Source organism: Dipodomys spectabilis, unplaced genomic scaffold, assembly GCF_019054845.1.
Source record: "Dipodomys spectabilis isolate Male_0828 unplaced genomic scaffold, ASM1905484v1 ptg000436l, whole genome shotgun sequence".
In the NCBI taxonomy this organism is placed as follows: Eukaryota; Metazoa; Chordata; class Mammalia; order Rodentia; family Heteromyidae; genus Dipodomys; species Dipodomys spectabilis.
The window spans coordinates 9,249,605-9,273,334 of record NW_024871113.1 but is presented as its reverse complement, the minus strand read 5'-3'; the positions used below and the strand labels follow the sequence as shown (position 1 = coordinate 9,273,334).

The 23,730-nt window shown below is 40.1% G+C and overlaps 1 pseudogene; it reads left to right on the top strand.

The window, feature by feature from the left end:
* Window positions 1-23,123, top strand: part of LOC122097866 — a 29,736-nt pseudogene extending 6,613 nt beyond the window's left edge.
* Window positions 23,124-23,730: the final 607 nt, after the last annotated feature.

Genomic DNA, 23,730 nt, shown 5'->3' with positions numbered 1-23,730 from the left:
GCTTTCATTGATTGAACATACATAGCTACCCAACCATGGCACAAGGCAATCTATGACTTACAGGGCCAGCAAGCACTTTAAATAAGGTTTTAAAAGATCCCACAATTTTAAAAGACAACAGCCTAAACTCCCTGGATCACTCTTCCTCTAAAACCATTAGCATGTATCTAGTGAACACATTTTTATCTAGGGCATCTACTATATTAAAAGGCTTGAAGTGGTGTGGACTAGGTAATAATTTTGAAATGGGAGAAAACAGCCCTTTCTCAGCAACAGCAATATTAAATCTATATAATTTGAGCTTCCCACCTCTTCCTATGAACTAAATAATTTATATAGTAGATGTGTTTCTCTTGTTGAATTTGATCTTGCAGTGATATAAAAATGTTAGCATATCCATAACTCTCTATCCTTGTGAAGACCACAATATCTCCTCCACCCCTGCCCCATCCATAATGTGCTTCAGGCAAAAGTAAACCTTTAAAGCAATTGTATGAGATAGCACTGTGGAATATTAACAATTGCTTACCTTAGCCAAAGAGAATGAACAGCCTTCAGTTCACCTAATGAGGGATTAGAGAAAATAAGGGAAGCGGTAGTTTCAATATTCTCAGGAGTCATCCTTAAACTCAAACAGGTAGGATTTAGCTTAGTGATGAAGTGCTTGCCTAGAATACACAAAGAACTGGGAGAAGGGAGAGAGAAAGAGAAAGAGAGAGAGAGAAGAGAGAGAGAAGAAAATATATGGGAAAGTATATTCAATGTATGTATAAGAAAATGGAATCCGATAACTTGAGGAAATGAATGGAGTTGAAATAAGATGGAGAAGAATGATAAAAGAGGATATGCTGATCAAGATTCACTGTAATCAGAAACTGACATATTGAATTAAAACCTCTTTGTGAAACTACTTAAAGATAATTTTTTTAATTAATAAAAGTAAAATGAATAGAAAATCCATGGAAAGAGAACTGGCAATTTCATGAACTTATGCACATATGTGTGTGTCTTCAAGTGCTTCATGTATACAACAAATAGCAGGAAAAGTAGAATCATTCTACTACTCAAGTGGATGATGAGATTGAAACGAGACGATATTGCCACCTTGTGGTTCTTGCACTATTTAATTTTGGGCACATAAGCACATCTCCTGTTTAGTCTTTGCAAACCAAGCTATTATTCATTATATTTATTCATACTTCCCCTTGAAAAGTCAACCTCCTGAGACCCTGAAATGTTTTTATTGTGTGTATGTTTTTTAACTGAATTCCCATCTGTTTACCTTCATCTTCCTGGCAGTGAAATGCCTCAACCTGAATATAATATCCCAGGCTTTTGAGAAAGGTTTTCATGACTTTCTAATAATAAAGACCTTTTCTGGATTTTGAAAATTGGGCTGTTTTGAGAGAAGTAAATTCACAACTCAATCCTTTTGAAGTCTTACCACAACTCTTTTAATTATTGGAATGCCTCTTTCCCCTCAAAGGTCTCTCTTCCAGATACGGTTGCTATAACATTGTGACCCTTTCAGCAGCTTTAATCTAATTATTATTTTTATTTTTCCATGAATTTTCTCTCCAAGTTTGCTTTTTGTGTTGATGCTTTCTTTAAACTGTTGCTTTTTCTCATTGTCTAATGCTTTCTTTTAACTGTTTCTTTTTCTCATTGTCCAGTGCTTCCATGACCCAGATACTTTTGAGAAAATATTTGCAAATATGTACTGACTCCTTACTTTATTATGGCCCTCTTTAACTGGTTTTTCTTTTCCTTGTAAATGCTCAAAGCCAGTAACAAAAGCCAAGGTCATACTTAAACACACCTCTGATTGCAACTAAAGAATGGAGAACTGGAAATGGAAAACATTTGTTTGGTCAGTTGTGGGTCTTGAACTCAGGGCCTGGGCACTGTCCCTGAGCCTCTTTGTGCTCAAGGCTACTGCTCTACCACTTGAGCCACACTACTTCCTGTTTTCAAGTGGTTAATTGGAGGTAAGAGTCTCATAGGGATTTTTCTGCCTGGGCTGGCTTTGGACCGTGACCCTCAGATCTCAACCTCTTGAATAGCTAGGACTATAGGCATGAGCCACCAGCACCTGGCTGGAAATTATTTTTAAGAATCCTAAAGTGCTCAGTATTGATTGGCGTTATAATCAGAAGTACCACCCTTCCTTCTGTTTCCAATGAAATGGTTTGGACCTTTGGCTATATTTCTTTTTTCCATCCAACTTGAAATTTTAAACCTTCCCCAGTTTCCTAAGAAGTGAATTATCCAAATATGGTAGAATTTATCTTAAAGTCTTTTTAAAAAAAAAAAAACTCTGGCTCAGTTGCTGTACTTTTTTGTTCCCTCCCAGAGGGTATCAGTGAAAGCTTGCTTAACAACCCGTATCTCAACTCTACCCTGAGCTCAGCTTGCATATCTGCTTAGCTTCACTAATTTTAAATCTTTGCCTTTTTCTTTCTTCTGACTGAGGGCTAGATATTTCCTCATCTTAATGTTAGCCAAGCTCTACACAGTCAGCATCATAAAATTTTCATTTCTAATGGGAAATTGTCTCGTGGTTGATGAAAGACTGTCTGCCTGGAAGGACTGAAAGCTAATCCAAGACTGCCTTCTCACCAGCCCAGGCCAAGTGACTCGTTGGTACCACTTCCACAGATGTGTCCTCAAAGGCAGTATAACCAGGACTCAGCTCTGCCTTATACTAGCTAAGAGACTTATGAATGGCATAGCTACAGTAACATCAAATCTTTGTGTACATGTGTCTGGGAGTGGTTAAATACTTTTTTCTGCCAAGCACCATTTGGATACCATTCCTGGGCCATACAGAATTATCAGTATAAGCAAATGGCTAAGGCATTTGACAGGAAGCATACATGCGTATCCTGTCATGTACCAAGTGATTTCTATAGCCTAACATGGCCCGAGGACTAGACATTTCCCATTCTACAGCTTGCTAGACCAGACATGATCTGAGCCTTTAGCAGTGTGGACTCTTTCACAGCAATCCTGTGTAGTAGACACTTACCAACCCATTCCATAGATGAGGAAACTAAGGTACAAAAAATAAACAACCCACCCAAAGAACTGTGTCTTGAAGGTGCAGGAAGAGCACAGGACAGTCTATTATGAGCCTGTGTTTCTGCCAATTATGTAACTTCTTTTGTGACTAAATAGTTACATTGTTAAAGAATAAGCATTTGTTGCTTCTGGGTAAGCACACATCATCAAACTACACAGGCTGGCTTCCATATGGTCCTCTCTCTCTCTCTGGAAACTATTAGGTCTGCCCAGGAAAAGTGGAGCTTTTCTTCATGCCAGTATGCAGGTACCCACTCCCCACCCCACCCCACCTTTTATATTCTGTGCAGGAAGTCTCTGCTCAGCACCTATGTTGCCAATTACCTCGCCTTTCTCTTAGGTCACATCCTGGACAGCCCTGTCACACTTCCTCCTGCCCCCCTTCCTACTTAACCCCGAGCCTGCCATGGTCAGCCTTTTTCTCTGTGGACCCTTACTGTGGGTAGCCAGCAGTTTGCTCTCTAATAAGTTCTTTTCTGCTTGAACCACGTGTCAGTTTACTCTCTGCGAACCTTACCGAAACATAACATTCTCTACACACATTCGGTCTTAAAGTCAAGTCAATGTTCTATAAGGAAAAACATAAACTCTCACTCCCCTTGTCCTCAGAGAAACAAAAGCTGAACCAGAGGGTTAGCACAGGTTTTTGAATATCACTACATTCTGTATTTTCTGCCTACAATATGTTTCTCTAAGCTCCCTTCTGGGCCTAGTGGGATTTACGCATTTGTGAGGGCAGGATGCAGAGTAAACACCTTTGTATTTAGCAGATTTGTTCTGTACCCATTTGCCTGTGGCTGTGTTTTGCTTTCCAAGAGCCTCTGGGATGGAAACATAAGGCCAGGAACCTGGGGCAAGGCACAAAACACAGCACATGAAAGATGCTGCCCTCTGCCTGTCATTCCAGTCTGTCTACCTCTTCTTGAGCTGTCACATGGCAGCTTTCCACACAAGGTCACAGAGGCCTCCAGAAGAATGTTCATATTATCATTTTTGGGGAACATAAGGAATCTCTGTGGGTCCACAATGACAAGAAATGCTGAGAAGCAATTAGCTTAAGAAACGAAGCCATCATCTCCCTCTCCCTCCATTTTATCACACTGCAATTTTAGTAAAAAAAAAAAATATCACAACCCAGAAGAGAAATACATTTCTATGACTCACCTTAATGGATTTCTGCTAGTAAGGTATAAGGAAAACAAAAAGACATTAGCAATTGTCACTAAAGACATAATCTAACCAATTGGACAGGAACGACTATTTATGCTGCAGAAACATTTGCTAGCCCCAGAGAGTCTAGAGTGAGTTGAACTGTTTTTGAAGTGGTTGGAGAGATACAGGACACAGGCCCTGAGGAAGCAGGTGTCAGGCATGCAATTGTCAGCATCTGCACTTCCACCTGAGGTGTCAAGACAGGCTTGGCTGCTGTGCTTCCAGAGCTGCCAATACCTCCACTCATTTTCAGAAGGAAGCATGTTTAAAACTTGGGGGAAAAAATCATCCCACACATATGTTTGCATAGGGGAAATCCAAGATAAGCTAAAGGTAAATTCATAAGATAGTGTATGGGTGTTATAAATTTAATGCTTTTGCTCCCTAGATTTTGTATACTGTAATTGTATTTTCCAATGTAACAGTCAGCCTTTCGTTATTATAATGAGACACTTGGCATGGGCTATGGATAAATAAAAGGAAGTTTATTTAGCTCCTAGCAAAATAGGTTGGCATGAGCTCTGGGAGACCCACCTCTCAGCAGTGTCAGATCATGACTGACAGCAACCACAGGAGTATCTGTGGAATGTGCAGAGGATTAACTTCAAAATAAGAGTCAAGGGGCTGGAGGTGTAGCCCAGGGGAAGGGTGCCTGCCTGGTGCGCGCAAGGCCCTGGGTTCAGTCCTCAGCCCTGGAAAAAAAAAAAAAAAAAGAGGCAAAGCTCTGAGGATCACAAGTCAAAGCCAGTCTAGGCAGAAACGTCCAGGAGACTCTTTCTCTAAGTAATCAGCAAAAAGCCAAAAATGGGGAAGTGGTTCAAATGATAGTGCCAGCCTTGAGTAGAAAAGGCCAAGCAAGAACATAATTCCATCTATGTTTTAAAATACTGTACAAGGAGGCTACAATGCTTGATAAGAAATGTACTCATTATCTTGCCTATGTAATTGTAACCCCTCTGTACAGTATTTTCACAATTAAAAAAAAAGCAAAAAAAAAGAAATTATTTAACTTAGAATGAATCAAGCAATAGAATAGTTCTGAATAGTGGTGGTGTACTAGAGTCACTTTAAAACCAATCCTACCATGGGTTTATTTTTGTTTTAAAAGCTGTTAAATCTCATAAATGCAAGTATGTAATATTTCTTGAAAAGAAATAAAACTATTAGAGATTTCAAACTAGAAATGAAAGAGCTACTGGAATAACTTAAAAGTACCACATTATTATATTGGCTGAAGAAACCTACATAATAGCTAAGAAACTCGGGAAAGCCATTTGGGTCACATTGATGAATATCTGCCAGATGAAATGTAAAAGGTAATGATAGAAAAGATTTTGTATGGAGACATGGACCTCTTCCCTCTTAAATCATATGTTAAAGTGTACTTATGCCTTACAAATGGAGGAATCTACAAATATGTCTGGACTTATTATTTTGATTATAGTTGTTGGGTATTAGCACTAACTAAAAAATAAGGTTCCATTTATGGGCTTGGCCATAAACAAATCAAAACAAACCAAAACAATAAAGAACATGAGGCCTTGAGTTCAACCTCCAGGACACACACACACACACACACACACACACACACACACACCAACAACAACAACAACACACACACACACAGTTAGATGGGTTCAAGCTTATTCTGTTGTAACAACTCTCCCAGAAGAACTGTATGTAAGGGGTCTTAGGAGAATTAGCTCCCAAGGTCATGCCTCCAATGACTTCCCACTTAGCCCCAGCCCTTAAGGGTTCACTACCCAACAGCGTCATCCTGAGAATAAAGCCTCCATTCATCTGAGCCTTTTGAGAGAGACAGTTAAACAAGATCTATGCCACAGTGCCAAGGCCAAATATGAGGAAACAGTTTTTTAGTTAATTCTTAGACTATAAGAGTAGAATTGTTATAAATGGGTTTAGTAGAGATGTAACAAGAGACCACAGAAAGCTCCTCTTCCCTTCCTGAGGTCATAGTAAAAATGCATCATCTGGAGACTGGGAAGCCAGCCCTCATCAGTACCAAATCTATCAGAATCTTTGTTTTGGACCTTCTAGGCTTTAAAACTGAAAGAAATAAATTTCTATTCTTTATAAGCCACACCGTTTATAGTAATTTTTTACAAAAAGACAATTTACTAATAAGAAGGTCTCAAATAGAAATAATGAGAATATTTTTCCACGGAAACTTATCAAATGTCTTCTTTGTTATTCTATTACAGATTTGGATCATTGTGTTAAAAGCTGTAATTTTAACTGGACTCAGTGACACATACCTGTGGTTCCAGCTACTCTGAAGGTAGAAATCAAGAGATTCAAGATTTAAGGTCAGGCAAAAACAAGACACTATTTGAAGAATAATTAAAAGAAAAAGAGGAACAAGAAGTGTAGCTTGCAAATGAGAGGCCCTGAGTTCAAATCCCAATGATGTAATTGCTTTCAAATTTCAAATTATCATTAATATTTAATTGGAAATTTTTGTCAAGATTCCATCTATAGTCCTTGCACACTCCAAGAAGTTTCCCCCAAGTTGTTGCATGCAGGAAAGATTGGGGACAAATATAGAGCTCTGCCCAATCAGAGGGTGGTAATGGGCACAGATAGTCTCTGGATTTTGAACTGGAGAATCTATGGCTGGCCTATGCTAACCAATAGAGTGATCTTGCTTCCTTGGATTTTCCATGCTTGTTCCAAGCATCTGTGTTCTTATAGTTCATGTCTCCACTTCCTACAAGCAAAAGATCTTTATAAATCAAGATGGAGGTTTTTTGCTTGTTTTTGGAGTGTGTGTATGTGTGTGTGTGCACGCACATGCAAACACAGGCAAGTACACACACGCATACACACACAAGCGCATATGCATGCATGTGCATGCTGGTACTAGGGCTTGAACTTGGGACTCCATGCCCTTGCTTGACTTTTTCCACTTAAGGCTGGCACTCTACCATTTTTGTTGGTTAATTGGATATATGAATCTTATGGACTTTTCTAGGCTAGTTCAAATCAGATCTCTGCTCTTGAGTAGCTAGGATTACAGATTTGAGTCACCAGTGATAAGTGAGGTTAAGATTCAATAAGGTATAACTCAAGTATTATTAGAAACTTCTACAATCTTGTTTAGATGCTGTTTAACAAAATGCTGAATTTGATTTTCCATATTCTATACAATCCCACAAATAGTTATACCTATATGCTGCCAACATGTTCCACAGAGAATATCAAATGGATGAAAGAGTTCTAGTCTTGGAGGGTGGAAGAGCATATGGAGAAATAGTTTCCCCACCAGGCAGGATATGACTACATAGCTATGGTGGGAAAGGCCCAGAAAGAAGATAATATCCAGCCAGGACTTTAGCCAATCAGTATGAGCATTAGTGTGATTGCCAGGTGTGCAAACTTCATAAGATGTGACCCTCACAAGATGACCCATGCATATCACCTGAAATAGATCCTTCTTTATATGGAGATGGTTAAGACTTGAATTGAACTTGACATCTGAGAGCAAACCAAAAAGAATATAAAAAAGTTTTGTTTCCAAATATGATGATAGAGCCAGAGGGAAAATTTCAGAACAGGAAATAATGATCTTTAGCCTAACCATTTATCTCTGTGCTCACCTCCTATTCTCTTCTTATATATCTTTTGGAAGAAAGTTCCTCAATTCTCAGATTCCTTTCTGGACTCCCAATTTCACTGCAGGGCCTTTCCCAGCCTGCCACAGCCATTATACCAATACCCTAAGTCTGTCCTCCCCAAAGGTCCTCCCTCACCAATTCACCTTAGTTTAACCATGTACTGGGCAAGATCATAATCTATCCAAACAATGAATGGTTTTGATCTATGACTTAGAATATTGGAAGTATCAGCTTGTCAAAAGCAACTCACTTAAATCAGAAATTTTCAACTTATATATCTTTAAAAGCATATACCATTTTGTTTCTTTTTCTTTGTAGTGCTAAGGATCAAACTAAGGCCTCATGCATGATGGCAAGCACTCCACTCTGGAGCCATCCCCCTTGCCTCAAAGGGTACATTGCTTTCTGCTTTCAGTCCTCCAGTTCACCAGCATTGTCCAACCCACAAAGTCCCTATAACACAAAGATACAGGAACAGTCTCCAGTCTCTTCTGAACAAACAGTTCTCTAACCCTAATATAAGGCCATTGAAAAAAATCTAATAAAACATGACTAAAGTGAGTTATGCTCTCATGCTGTTTCCAACTAAAAATCTAAATTCATATAACTGGAATTTTATGGCATTCTATTGCTGTGTAACAAATTAACTGAAAAGGTGGTTGCATGAAACATCAATGGACATAAATTGTTTCATGGACTCTTAGGACCTAGAATTTGATAATGCTGTGGTAGGGTGGTTCAAGCTTAGGATTTCTCATGAGGTCAAATTGTCTCTAAGCTGCAGTCTTCTCAAGTTACCTGAAGGCTGGATGAAGGTGGGCTGGCCTGAGGCCAGTCAATATGATGGTGAATAATACAGGTTACTGCAGGAGGCAATGGAACAAGTCCTGGATGCTTCTGCTAGGTCATGCTAGCTAGCTTTCCTTGGTTGGGGAACCAAGCCAGGGCAAGGCAGAAGCAGTAATGTTTTTAATGAAGTGGCCTCGGAAGTTTCTTGTCATCATTTCTACTACCCTTTCTTGTTTATAAGTGAGTAACCAAGTCTGTTCTGAAAGGAATAGATTTTGCCTTTTGGGAAGAGCTATTAAAGAGTTTGAGAACTTATTTTAAAACCACCACAACTCCTACAATCAATTCTGTAATCTCTTTTACCTTTATTTATTTAATTATATACCATATTGAGTAAATAATCTATCAATGAAATGTTTTAAGGTATTATTTTAAGTCCTATATTTTAAATAATCCCATATCTGACAGAATGGCTTCCAATTCTATGTCAATAATCCTTTTCTTTAGTTTTCCATAAATTTTCTCCATTCCAAGTTACATGGTTACATAAATCCTCTGGATACTCTGGGTTTTATTATAGAGCATTACTGCTCCCAAGTTGACATTCATAAATCAGTTTGAATTCATTTGTATGTAACCGGTTAACATATCCTATCACTGGATCAAACATCTGTTCTATTTCTTTTTTTTTTTTCTATTGGTCATGGGGCTTGAACTCTGGGCCTGGGCACTCTTCAGCTCAAGGTGAGCACTCTTCCACTTAAGCCACAGTACCACTTCCAGTTTTCTCATGGTTAATTGTAGATAAGAGTCTCACAAACGTTCCTGCCCAGGCTGGTTTTGAACTGTGATCCTCAGATCTCAGCCTCCTGAGTAGCTAGGATTACAGTTATGAGCCACCAGTGCCCTGCTCTATTTCTTTTGACTACTACTTTAGTCATTGGATTATTTTTCATGAAAGGCAATTCAATTACTTTCTTATAATTATAGACTTTTATATTCATATTTAATGATCCTTATAACACATAAGAGAGAATGTATTTTGGTTTTGAGAGGGTTTTGTTGCTATTGTTAGCTTCTCTGCAAAACTTTTATTCCATTATCTTACTAGAAATGAAAGACATCTTACTTGTCCAGATGACCTGATTCACAATTGAAGTCTGCTTCCTGGGGGCAATGACAAAGTGTTCATCTTGTTATTCCTAAACTGAAGGTGTTTTTTCTTTCTAGCTTATTGATTGGTGCTTTTGAGAAACAATGGCAAGTACAGAACTTGAATGTAATATTAGCATATGTGAACCAAGAGTCCAACTAGCAAAGAGCATGTAGAGTCGGATGCCAGTGACTCAGACCTATAATCCTAGCTATCTAGAAGCTTGACATCTGGGGATAGAGGTTCAAAGCCAGCCTAAGCAGAAAAGTCTGTGAGATTTATCTCCAATTAAACAGTAAAAAGCCATATATGTAGGTATGGCTCAAGAATTAGAATACCAGCCTTGATCTGAAAAACAAAACAAAGAGTGAGAGCCCTTGCATTCAAGTCCCAGTACTGGCACATACAGACAGAAAAAAAAATTTAACACAGCACATAGGTTAATGTAGAGTCTAAAAGTCTCTTCCTCTCTAAGTCCATCAAGTTAACAGATAAACAAAAGCCAGGGAGTTCATGCATCTAGTTATGACAAATAACCTTACATTTTAGAGAAAACGTCATCTTAACCAAATGTTTAATTTATTTACTCATTCAACAAGCATTTATTGTATATCCAGTTAGCAATATATATAGTATATCCCATAGCAATATCTCCAGAGCTGGTTTAATATTTTAAATACCCTATAATCTGAAATTACTTATTTCAAACTAAAACTAGTATCCACAACCAATTCAGCCATATAAGCTTCTGATGAACCTAACCTTCATATACGTGCCAACTATTAACTGCAGGAAGAAATAATTCACTGAAGAGTAAAAATTTCTGGAAGGAAGACAAAAACTGGAAGAAGAAACCTGCACTTGACATACCACATTCACACTTCATGGCTTTTAACTTAAGAACAGAATGGGGTGATATCAGGTGAAGCGAATAAACTTTCACCTAAATAAAACTCATCCATGTGTGATGTATTTATGGTAAAAAGAAAAAAAATCACACAGTATTCATAACCATCACAAATTCTAACAGATGAGGAAGGAAAGTTACAAAAAAAGAGGAGAAAGTGAGAATACTCTATGATGCAGAAAGTTTTGAAGTATATCTCCCCAGGGGAGCCCTGTCATGATGGGAAATGGTAGAACCTTTAAGATATGAGACTTACCTTGTCCTTGTCTGAGTTAGGACACTGGGCCTTTAACTATCTCATACATAACTTTAATATTTCCAAAAAAAATAGTGAAATTCAGAAACCCAGAGGACAGGACAGTGTGTACTACATGCAAGGAAAAGGCACAGAGATAAAAGCATATTCTGTGTATCACCGACTTCATCTCTCATTCTTCAGGGTCTGTCTTCTGTATTTGCTGAAGAATAAAAGTAAACACCAAAAAGATCCAAAGTTGGCTTTAGTTGGGGAAGCTTATAACTACTCCAAGGAATTATGAACATTCTCAGATTTTAGAGCTTCTTTTGATCCAGACACTGAATATCCTTGAAAAGTTTTATTTGCTATATCTTTGGTTTATATAGAAAATGCTGAAGGAGACAGTAACATAGTTCTGCATTATGAAATTTAAGACTTCTTATCTAAAAAGTCAAAACTGCACTATTGGAAGTGGTACTGTGGCTGAAGTGGTAGAGTACTCGCCTTAAGCACCCAGGCTCAAGAATAGCACCCAGGCTCAGAGTTCAAGCCCCATCACCAACCAAAAAAAAAAAAAAACCCACATTTTTTTTTAAATTCTAGGGCATTTCTCACTCCCTTTCTTTGCTGTCTGCCATGGTTTTTTTATTTTTTATTTTTTTATTTTTTTGGTCGGTCGTGGGGCTTGAACTCTGGGCCTGGGCCCTGTCCCTCAGCTCTTCAGCTCAAGGCGAGTGCTCTACCACTTGAGCTACAGCACCACTTCCGGTTTTCTGGTGGTTTATTGGAGATAGGAGTTTCACAGGTTTTCCTGCCCAGGCTGGCTTTGAACTGTGATCCTCAGATCTCAGCCTCCTGAGTAGCTAGGATTACAGGCGTGAGCCACCAGCGCCCGGCTTGTCTGCCATGTTTTTACAACTTATGAAATTGCAGGCTTTATTTGCTTAAGGGATAGGGGCAATTCCTGCACAGAGAAAAACATGGCAATCACCAGAGTGTACTGGTATATTCCTATAAAATCCCAGCTACTCAGGAGGTTGAAATAGGAGAATCACCAGTTTCAAGCTAGCTTGGTAGAATTTGTGAATTGCTTTCACAAAATAAAATCCAGCCAAGCAACAGTGGCTTACACTCAGAAGTCTGAGATCTGAGGATTGCCATTGGGAGCCAACTCAGGCAAGAAAGTCCATGAGACTCTTATCAATAATAAATCACCCAAAAATCAGAAGGTGAGCTCTGGCTCAAGTGATATAGTACTAGCCTTGTTAGGGAAATGAGCTCCCTTCCCATAGCTTAGCACACTCCTTCACCTCTCCACAGCTTAGCATGCTCCTTTCCTAGGCAACACTAGACCCATTTAGTAATGGCAGTAAATAATTAGCCTCCAACCCTTTACCTTGGGATGTCACTTCTCAGGGACAGCTACCACCATATAAGGCAACAAAAGCCCCTTAGAGTGACCTTCAGGGCTGGGCAGTTGCAGGACCCTTACCTACTATTTGGACAGCAGCCATAAATCCTAGTCCACCATGATGAAGCCCCTGGCCCTCACGTCCACACCAGGGTCTCCACCTCCTAGCCCCTTCTAGCCCCTCCTAAACCTCCTAGGTTATATAGGTCACCTCAGACAATAGCCGGCACTTCTTCTCACTTTTCCCTTGTGAAAAGGGGTCTTGCCTTTTCCCAGCAATAAACCTTCCTTTGTTCTCTATACCTGGATGTCTGCATGGTTCTCTAGCAAAGCCTAATTTACCCTATCAAGCCTTGAGCAAAAAAAAGCTCAGGGACAGGGTCCAAGCCCTGAGTTCAAGCCCCAGTACCAGCACTAAACATATAAATAAATAAATACACAAGGAGCAATAGCTCAAGTGGTAGAGTGCTTGCCAATTATGCTTTACTTCTTAGGGGGGAAAAAAAATCTAACCTAGCAATTGAAATTGCAAAGGAACTGCTAAAGCTGGCAGAGTAACCAGTTATCTGCTTTAGCTGCAGATAGGGCAGGGAGTGGGTGGGGAAGGAGGATAGGTATGTGGGTTGAGACATATATCGTTATTCAAAATACTCTAAAAGTTCCTTTTATTTAACCAAGAATACTGATGAGCTATGTTTCTTCTTTTTGCTGGTTATTTTGGAGATGGAGTCTTGAGACCTATTCTTCCTTAGGCTAGCTTTGCACCTCAGTTCTCCAGATCTCAGACTCCTGAGTAGCTGAGCCATTAGTAGGTTAATTCCTAAGAGCTTCTTTACTAAGAGCACTCAGTTCCAAATCTCTCCATCCCTCACTAAAATGGATATATTTGGTCTTCCTGTCAACAGTTCTCATTCTGAAATATTAAATAACTCCAAGGAGAGAATATTCTGATAAGCATCTGGCTTCTGAACAAACAAAAGTTTAGGCTATTTTTCTTATTCCTCCCATCCCCAACTTATGTAAAACCAAACTTCTGTTTCAGTAAGCAGCTCACAGAAGAACCCAGCGCTCCACGGCTAACTTTCCAGCTGTAAAGCTACAAAAGGAGAAGTACTCAGAGACATTGGCCCAGGGGCAAAGAACACAAATGGTCATGGGCTGTGATGGCCCCAGGGCTGGCTTGTTACATGGGCCTCAGGTTTAGAAGTGTCCTATGCTTGTTCCACATCCTGCTGTCACTGTCTAGCATTCTGGATTGGTTTTACTGGGGGGGCTCTGTGTCTTTATCTTGCCCTGGGCCCCACAGACTGTGTGTAGTCAGCCCCCCCCACCCGCCCTCCCACCCTCCCCCATGCTTGTTCTCTCTGAAACATTCTGAAATAAGAGGAGAGAAAATAAAGAGCCAAGCAGAGATAGCATGGCTGCCCCAAGTGAGGGAGATTTAGAACTGTTTAGACAGTAGAGAGAAAGAGAAGAGGGACAAATTTGAATCCTAAGGGGAGGGGGCAGGAGCTGAGGCACAAGGAATAGAGAAGCCCACCTGTGCTCTGAGGCTTTCCAAGGTGCACTGAAGCGAGGGTCCTATGAAGATGCTTGCATTACACTGCCAATTCTAGAAGGCCAGAGGATGATTGAGATAGGAGTAGGGAGGGGGAGAAAACAATCGATGCAAGGAGAGATTCTGGAAGATAAAAGCTAAGCTTTTGCAGTAAATCTTTTACTCACACATTTTGCCTTTTGTCATTCTGTTCTTTAAACAGCTCCTCCCACCAGTTCATCCTGGGACAAGGCAGTCACCACAGCTCTGGTCAGGGAGTTGTACAGTTACAAAGAGGGAAATGGTCTGAGGCTTTTCTCCTTGCTCCTTGCTAAGTTCTAAACTTGTCTTCATGCCTTTTAATTCTTTAAAATCAGCATAGAAGAGCCCATGATGAAGACCAGTTCGGTCTATCCTATTCCAAAAGATCTCCCTTTCCATCCCCAGTCCTCTGGGCCAGCTAAGCTATTCAGCAAGTCTTCTGCTGTGATTCCAGACAAGAAGTAGCACAATACAGAGAGAAATGCCCCTTTTATGCTCACTGGAAATATCCTTTGTGTGTAATGGAATTGAATGAGAAGTATGAGCAACATGACATGCTTGGAAGAGACTGGGAGAACTAGAGATAGTCATCTAGAATTTGTGTAGTGTGTGTGTGTGTGTGTGTCTGTCTGTCTGTCTGTCTGTCTGTCTGTCTGTCTGTCTGTCTGTCTGTCTGTGTCTGGGGCTTGAACTCAGGGCCTGAGAACTGTCCCTGAGCTTTTTAGCTCAAGGCTAGCATTCTACCACTTGTGCCAGGGCTCTACTTATTGCTTTTTTTTTTTTTTAAGTTAATTGGAGGTAAGAGTCTCAAAGACTTTCCTGCAGGCTGACATTTGAACCACAATCCTCAGATCTTAGCCTCCTGAGTAGCTAGGATTACAGGTGTGAGCCACTGGTACCCAGTGATTCTCTGAAATTCTTAGTAATTTATACAATGGTGGCTCACACCTGCAGTCTCAGCACCTCAGGATGCTGAGATCCAGAGGGGAGGTTTAAAGCCAGTCTGTAGAGGCCCTCAGTTCAAACTCTGGTATAAGGGAGAGAGAGAGAGACAAAGAGACAGAGAAAGACAGAGACAGAGACAGAGAGAGAGAGAGAAGAATCAGAGAGAGAGAGAGACAGACAGGGAGAGAGACAGACAGAGGGAGAGAGACTGCCTTTCAACAATCAAGGAGGTAAAGGTAAAACTGAAATGACATCCCCAAAGTAATCCACCTACACACACACACACACACACACACACACACACACACATACACACACACACTGACAGAATGAGCCAAAGTTCCATGATGCAGAATCACAAGGGGTTACAAAATGGTCCAGCCCTCACAAGGTCTCAGAAGATGATCAAGGCTAGCAATTGAGCAAAGGTAACTGGATTCTCCTAAGTCCTAGCACTTCCACATGCAGGAGTGTGGCTGGGGGAGTTGAAGAGAGCCTTGACCTCTAGAGAGAGAGGTCAGTGGCTAACTGTACTCAGTGAGTATGCAGAGGAGGTGGAAATTCCCCCTTCAAAAGGACTAGAGGAAGTTGGGAGGGTACACACAGAAGCAAGCCAGTCCTAGGGTCTCACATGCTTGCCAGCAAAAGTGCCATACTCCAACCACTTCAGGGCCCCCACAGACTTGTCAAGAACTCGCATGTCCTCTGTATGCAACCTGCATTAAAGTTGGGTATAGGCTGTGTGGTATTTTGTCTTAATTAGCTTCTTAATTAAATTAATGACAAAAACACTTTTCTCTTATTTCAGATATCCTCAGGAGCACTGGAAAAGATATACTACCAAAAATTATTCCACAAAAGTAATTACCTGGAGACATTGCAGAGCTTCTGCGTGGCAAAGGACATAGCTAACAACATCAATAGAAAGCCCACAGATTGGGAGAAGATCTTCATTAGCCATACAACAGACAAGGGTCTCATATCTAAAATATACTTGGAACTCAAAAAGTTAAATCCCCCAACAACAAATCCTCAAAGAAACAACTGCCCAATAAATAAGTGGGCTAAAGACTTAAAGAGAAACTTCTCTGAAGAGTAAAGAAGGATGGCCAATAGACACATGAAGAAATGCTCAAACTCTCTTGCCATAAAAGAAATGCAAATCAAAACCACATTGAGATACCACCTCACCCCAGTTAGAATGGCTATAATCAAGAGCTCTAACAACAGATGCTGGAGGGGATGTGGCCAGAAGGGAACCCTACTGCATTGTTGGTAGGAGTGTAAACCACTTTGGAAAGCAGTATGGAGGTTCCTCAAAAGACTCCACATAGAGCTCCCCTATGAGCCAGCAATCCCACTTTTGGGCATTTACCCAAATGATCACAAACAAGACCATACTAAAGCTACCAGCACAACTATGTTTATTGCAGCATTATTCACCATGGCTAAGATATGGAACCCACCCAGATGCCCCTCAGTAGATGAATGGATCAAGAAAATGTGGTATATATACACAATGAAATTCTATGCCTCCATCAGAAAGAATGGCATTGCCCCATTTGTTAGGAAATGGAAAGACTTGGAAAAAATTATATTAAAAGAAGTAAGCCAGGCCCAAAGAAACATAGGTCCCATGGTTTCCCTTATTTGCAATATCTAGTATAGGTATGAGTCAAGCGGAAAAAGTCAGATAATGTGATGTTAGGAAAACGAACCCTCAAATATGTATTTTAATGTTTTTGTTTCTTTCATGCATGTGTTTCTAACGCATTTATAAGATTATTTCTTTGTTGCTTTGTATGTCCCTCCCCCACAGTGTAACCCCCGCTTTCACTATATTTGATATCAGTATAACATGTGGAGGAGATGGGGACAAGCAAGTCGTTTAAGGATTCAGGTGGACCTGTTGCAACAATGAGAAGTACAAAATGTCATGTCAAAACCAGCTTCACAATGTCAGTGTGGGGGGGGGGGGGGGGAGGGGGGTATGATTGGGTGGGGGGAGGGGGGAGGCTGGGAAGGGAGGTGAAGGGTAAACAAAGGAGGAGGCTGCAATGCTTGGTAAGAAATGTATGCATTATCCTGCCCATGTAATTGTAACCCCTCTGTACAGTATGTTCTCAAATAAAATTAAATTAAATTTTAAAAAATAAATAAATAAATAAAAGAAGTAAGCCAGGCACAAAGAAACATAGGTCCCATGGTTTCCCTTATTTGCAATAACAGTATATGTCTGAGACAAGCAGAAAAGGTCAGATAAGATGATGTTAGGCAAAATGAACCTCAAGATAAGGACTCAAATGGTTTTTCCTTCTTGCTCTTGTTTCTAACATATTTATAAGATGATTTTGTTTGTTGCTTTGTATGTCTCTCCACACGGTATAACCCCTGTTTTCACTGTATTTGATGTTGGTATAATTTGGGGAAGGGAAAAAAATTGTTTAAATAGGGATACAGGTGGACCCATTGCAACAATGAGGTGTACAAGATGCTATGTCAGAAAACAAACGTTACATCTTTGGCAGGGTGTGGGGGCGGAGATGGGAAGGCAGGGATAGTAAGTAGAAATAAAGGAGGAAGCAAAAATGTTTGATAAGAAATGTACTCATTACATTGTTCATGTAATTGTAGCCCCTCTGTACAGTATATTCACTATAAAAAACTTATTAATAATAAAAAGTAATTACCTGGAGGAATTCATGACATGAATATAATGTTATTCAGGTGATCTGTGTGCTATTAATCATGGGGGAAAACTGTCCATACAAACAAGGTGCTTTCATCCTCTGGTTCATATCAGCTCTGAAGAAGTCATTGCAATGCCAGAGTGACAAAAACAGGTGTTATCAGCATGTGGAGAATATTAATTACATATCTAGCTCCACTTCTGTTAAAAATCCAAGCAGAGGACATTGACAAGTCACTACCCAGAATGGACCTCAACTGAAACAGAAAATATTTAAGTCATTGTTTTTCAATATCTGACTCCCAAACCAGTAACATCTTCATTACCCCAAAATTTTTTGGAAATGCTAATTCTCAAGTTCTACCTAATACCAACTAAGCTGGCAACTTAGTTTAGGTACAGACTAAACCTGACCAACTTAGGTTAGGTATAGTCTTGCAACCTGTGTTTTAACTAGCTCTCCAAAGGGATCCTGATTTGTGCTGAAATTTGAGAACCATAGAATTATATGCCCTCCAGTATTTTTAAGTTTTAATGAGGATTTACTATAACAGCAGTATAAAGTTGGGAGAATTAGGAATAGAAGGAGAGATATTTCCTGGTTCCCATCCAGGGAACAGGAGTAAAGACTTCAACATCCAACTTTCTTGACAGCTCCAAAGTTCCATAGCATAGTCATCATTGTCATCATCATCAGTAATATATATCAGAGCTTAATCTGGTCCAGCATGGTAGCTCACACCTGTAATCTCAGCATTCAAGAGTCCATGAAGGAGAATTGCAACTATGAAGCCAGCCTGAACAACACAGAAAGACCTCATTGTCTCAAAAATGAAACAAAACAAAGGAACTTAATCTGTGCCTCTCCCCCACCCCTGTCTCAGGCTTTGATATATAATAGTCCATCTAATTATCACAAATAAGCTTCAGGTATATAAACTTTTTTCATTGTCACCTTAGCAAATAAGGAACATAGAGCCCCACCTGCCAAAGGGCACCTGTTGTCCAGGATGGAATGCATCACCAAAGGGTTAAAGGCTTGAATATGGACAGCCCTGAAAGCAAGGTAGGCTCCAGAGCTCTCTACAGAAGGGCCAAGATTTTGTCAGACATGAAACATCGAAAGTCAGAGGAAATTGGAAACAATCTAGCAAGAAGAAAGATAATCATTACCCCCAAGATCCAACATTTCACAAGGGGATGAGCCCTGTGAAGACTGACAACTCATGACAGACATAACTCTGAAAAGAATGTTCTGGAGATGTTGGACTGAATAATGATCTAATCACGACAAGCCTGTCCACTTATGGACCATATGAAGTCACAATGATCAGAGGAGAAAAAGGAAGTGGCAATTCTAGTGAAGAATATGACTCACATACTTAAGAGAAATCACTCTCCAAGAGAGTTCTGGGTAAGTGGAAGGACTTACGGGAATGGATACTGTGCAAGAACTTAGGTTTGACCTGCTTTCACTATATTTGATGTCAGTATAACATGTGGAGGAGATGGGGACAAACAAGTCATTTAAGGATTCAGGTGGACCTGTTGCAACAATGAGAAGTACAAAATGTCATGTCAAAACCAGCTTTACAATGTCAGAGGGGGGGGAGGGGGGGGTATGATTGGGTGGGGGGGAGGGGGGAGGCTGGGAAGGGAGGTGAAGGGTAAACAAAGGAGGAGGCTGCAATGCTTGGTAAGAAATGTATGCATTATCCTGACCATGTAATTGTAACCCCTCTGTACAGTATGTTCTCAAATAAAATAAAATAAAATTTAAAAAAAAAAAAAAAAAGAACTTAGGTTTGATTATCATCCTAGAGGCATGATTCAAAGCAAACAAAATAAATATGTTTGCTTACAAAAGACAGAAACACAATCTCACCCAGGCAGACAGTTTCCAAAAAGGGGAGAGCTTGAAGGAAAAGGAAGGAGAAGAGTAATGCAAAATGAAAGAAAAATGTCATGGCAAATACTAGTTCAATCCATCTTCAAAGTAGGACAATTTAGAAGAAGAATATACTCAGAGATCACTCCTGTACATGCTTTGTGATTGTGGGACAAAATGTTGTGTTTTTTTAGTCATGAAGCAAAGAAGCCAAGATATGTATTAAAGCAAATAACCATCCCCATCACTGGAGTAAAAGTGTGATAACCAGATAAATCTTCTGGCACATAGAGGCTCCCTACTAGGTGCTTGATGGAATTGCCCTGGATTCTGATAGAATAGGTCTAGGACCCCGTAGACACTGGGCAGAAGAACACAGCTGGATGGAGAATGACATATTCCACTACAGGAGAGAAATCTGACAGTGAAACTATTTCTCAATCCCAGGGAAACCCAGCTCCTCAGATCCAGCCTCTCTTCAAGGCTCTGTCTCATGTGGGTAAGATCCCAATCAGTGGGCTCCTGCTTCACTTGGAATCTCCAGGTTACAAAAAGAGGTCTTGAACTTGGTGTCACCTGGTGGTGTTCCCTGAAGCCCATCCCCCTAATAAGTAGCAGACAGCTTTACTCAGCAAGTATTTACTGACCATTAGCTACTATGTATTAACTATAAGAGATCATTCAATGTAAAAAGATGAATTAAATAAATTCAATACTGGTCATTGCAAATGTGAAAATGGAACTAGGCAATGAGGGAGGGGAATAATGGAAGGAGTGACACTGATCAAAGTACTTGGTACTCATAAATTGACATGTTCAACTGAAACTCCTTTGTACAATTATTTAAAGATAATAAAATAACTCTTTTTAAAAAATACAGGTCATCAAAAATATTTATATTCATACACTTATCATCGCAGCACTCAGCAGGCAGAAGCAAGAGGATTGAAAGTTCCAGACAAGACTGGGCTACATAATTAGACCCTGTCACAAAAACAAAAGCAAAAACACATTCTCATAGAGGACCTAAGATAAATGTGTAAAAATAATTCAAGTAAAACATGAGAAAATACAAGGAGAAATCAGATTAGAGAAACTTCTTCTAGCTGTATGAATATGTGCAGGCTTGATGAAAGATGGAAAGAAACAGGCCAATAAAATGCCAATCTGCTTAAGGATTAATTTCCCAAGAGCTAATATAAGCTGATGAGTGTGAATCAGAGGGATTCGGATATGGAAAGGGAATAAAAAGGTAGATAGAAGGGGACTGGCTACAAATCTCCAACATAGGAAATCCATAAAAGGGAGCCATATTTTTAAATAAGGTAATGTGCAGCATACATTACAAACAGAGAAGTATTTTCCTGGCTTAGAGCAGTGTCCAAAAAGGAAATAAGTGGAAATTAAAAAGAAAAGTTTAAAAAGTGATTATGAAGAGCTGAGTGTGTCAGCTAATGAGTCTGAGCATTAGATAAGGTCTTCCTTCCCAGCAAGGAGGACAACAGATCTCTGCTTGACGTTTTCAAGAATAATAAGGAAAGCCTTGCAGGGACCCAGACAAAAGGTTCCCACAAAAGTAACAGAGGCTTCAGGTATGATCAGTTCTGTGCAACTGTGAGTCAACTCAGCTGGCCATAGATCCTGCAGATTCTACCAATATAAGTTGGGAAAAATTGTACTAAGCAGGGACAGTCTTTCTCCTCATTGTGAATAACACAATATGACAGCTGTTTGCATGGCCTATACACTGTATTGAGCAGGACAGGCAACCTAGAGATGATTTGATATATAAAACAGGATTGCATACGTTACACACAATTACTACATCATTTTATACAGGAGCTGGGAATATCAATGGATTAAAGTACTCATGGTCAATCCTGGTATCAGCTCCTTGAATATGCTGAATGACAGCTGTATTTCATTCAATAAACAGCTTGGCCCTACATAGCGGGCATGTGGAGAAATGAGAGTAAGCAGAAGAGCAAGATCACAGTTTGGGCAACCTGAGAAGTTTCTATTTAATTGTGATTTAGAAAATCCACTGGGGACTGGGAAGGTGGCTCAGTGGTAGAGCGCTTGCCTTGCATGCCTGAGGCCCTGGGTTCGATTCCTCAGCACCACATAAGCAAAAAGAAAAAAGCCGGAAGTGTTGCTGTGGCTCAACTGGTAGAGCGCTAGCCTTGAGCTGGAGAGCTGAGGGACAGCGCCGAGGCCCAGAGTTCAGGCCCCACCACCGGACCCAAAAAACAAACAAACAAAAAAAAAAAGAAAATCCATTGGGCCTTTTTGGAGTTTGAACCCTCATCGATTATAAGAAGGAAAGGGGCAGTTGGAAGCTTACGTAGTATCCCATCATGCAATCCTGTGATTCAAGACAATGGATGAGGAAATTGCGGAATGGTCTTCAGTCCAAAAACAGTAAGATAGAAGGGATAGCCTCAAAAGATGAGCCTGTCAGCAAGTATCTATTACAGGAATTACTGTCCTCCTGTCCTCCTGTCCTATTTCAGAGTTTTCCAAAAGCCTTTAACCTATATCAATCATGTAGCCTCCACCGTTTACAGGATAAGCAATATATTTCTCTTTTAGAAAAAAAAATATGCTGATATATTTGTAAAATGGTTTCAGATGAGTCTCCAAAGAGGCACTCAGTTAAGTGACCATAATCTGGTCTTCAGATAGTATCTCATCTGGGGCCTACTTCATGACAGACTCCTCTAGAACATTCCCAAGATGAGTGCTAGATAACTTCACCCATAGGCATTTACTATCAGCAGTAAGTACCAGAGAGTGTTCAGTACGAAGGGGCAGTTTTGCATTGATTGCACATACTACTGAGAACTGCTCTGTGCCTGGTAGATGCTAGGTAAGGAACTCCTCAGTAAGCCATGCTGATCAGACACTTACTTTCCCATGTTTGCACTCTAGACAAAGAGACACATAAACATGCACTTCATATCTGCCATCGGTGCCTCAAGGAAAAATCCCAGAATCTGATCTAGATTGGAAGGGGGGAGTGACAGGTTTCTCTGACAAATACCTGATTGGACAGTGGTTAGCTGGGCCAAAAACAAAGGAAATACTTGGGGGAATGGGTGTTGAGGGTGGCATTTTCTTGATCTTTCTTTAATACTGCAGGAAAATCTACATGGAAGTTTATAATGCAAAGGGTAGCAGTGTGACCATCAGCTACATATTAAGTGTAAGAGATCATTCAATGCAAAGAGATAGAAATAGAAATGCATACTGACCATTGCAAATGTGAAAATGGATGTAGAATTTAGGGACAGCAAAGGTCAGCACAGAGAATGGCACAGGGCAATGACACTGATTCACCAATGTCACCAACATACCTCACCACCACAACACAGTGATCACATCCTCCCCTCTAAGTTCTGTGTTCTTCACCTCTGCCCTCCAAGGCTAATAGGGAAGGTATATTAAAATGCTATTTACATATATTTCTTTTATTAAACATCACTTTGAAAATAATTTAAAAGGCCAAATGCAGTGGCTTAAGTCTATAACCCTAATGACTCAGAAAATAGAGATCCAGAAATCATAAGTAGAGGCTAGCCCAAGGAAGACGCTCTCAAAATTCCAAGTCAACCAATGGCTGGGTGAGGTATTATATACTTGTCATCCTAGCTATGGGGGAATGCCTGTCATCCCCAAAGACAAAAGGCAACACAAGTTGAGGAATCACAGCCCAGACTGGCCCAGGCATAAAACAACGCTACCATGAAAATAACCAATGCAGAAAGAGGTTGGAGGCATGGCTTAAGTGTAGGACATCTTCCTAGCAAGGATGAGGCCTTGAGTTCAATCCTCAGAACCACCTCTCCACCAAGTAAAATATAATTTGAAAAAGGAAAAGAAGCCAAAAAGAAGTATTATCCTAAATATTCTTACATGAAATACTGTTTATTATAAGAACCAGAAATCTTCCTCTTCTGGAAGCCTCTCCCTCACCAGCTTCCTACTTCCAGACTTCCAGCTCCTGTTAACATACTTTCTTGTTTAATCAAATTTGATTTTTTTAATATAACATCACTTCTCAACTGTGAAAATTCACACTATCGGGGCTGGGGGTTTAGCTCAGCGGAAGGGCGCCCGCAAGCGCAAAGCCCTGGGTTTGGTCCTCAGCCCTGGGGAAAAAAAAAAAACAAAACTACAAAGTAAGACGAAAATTCCCACTAT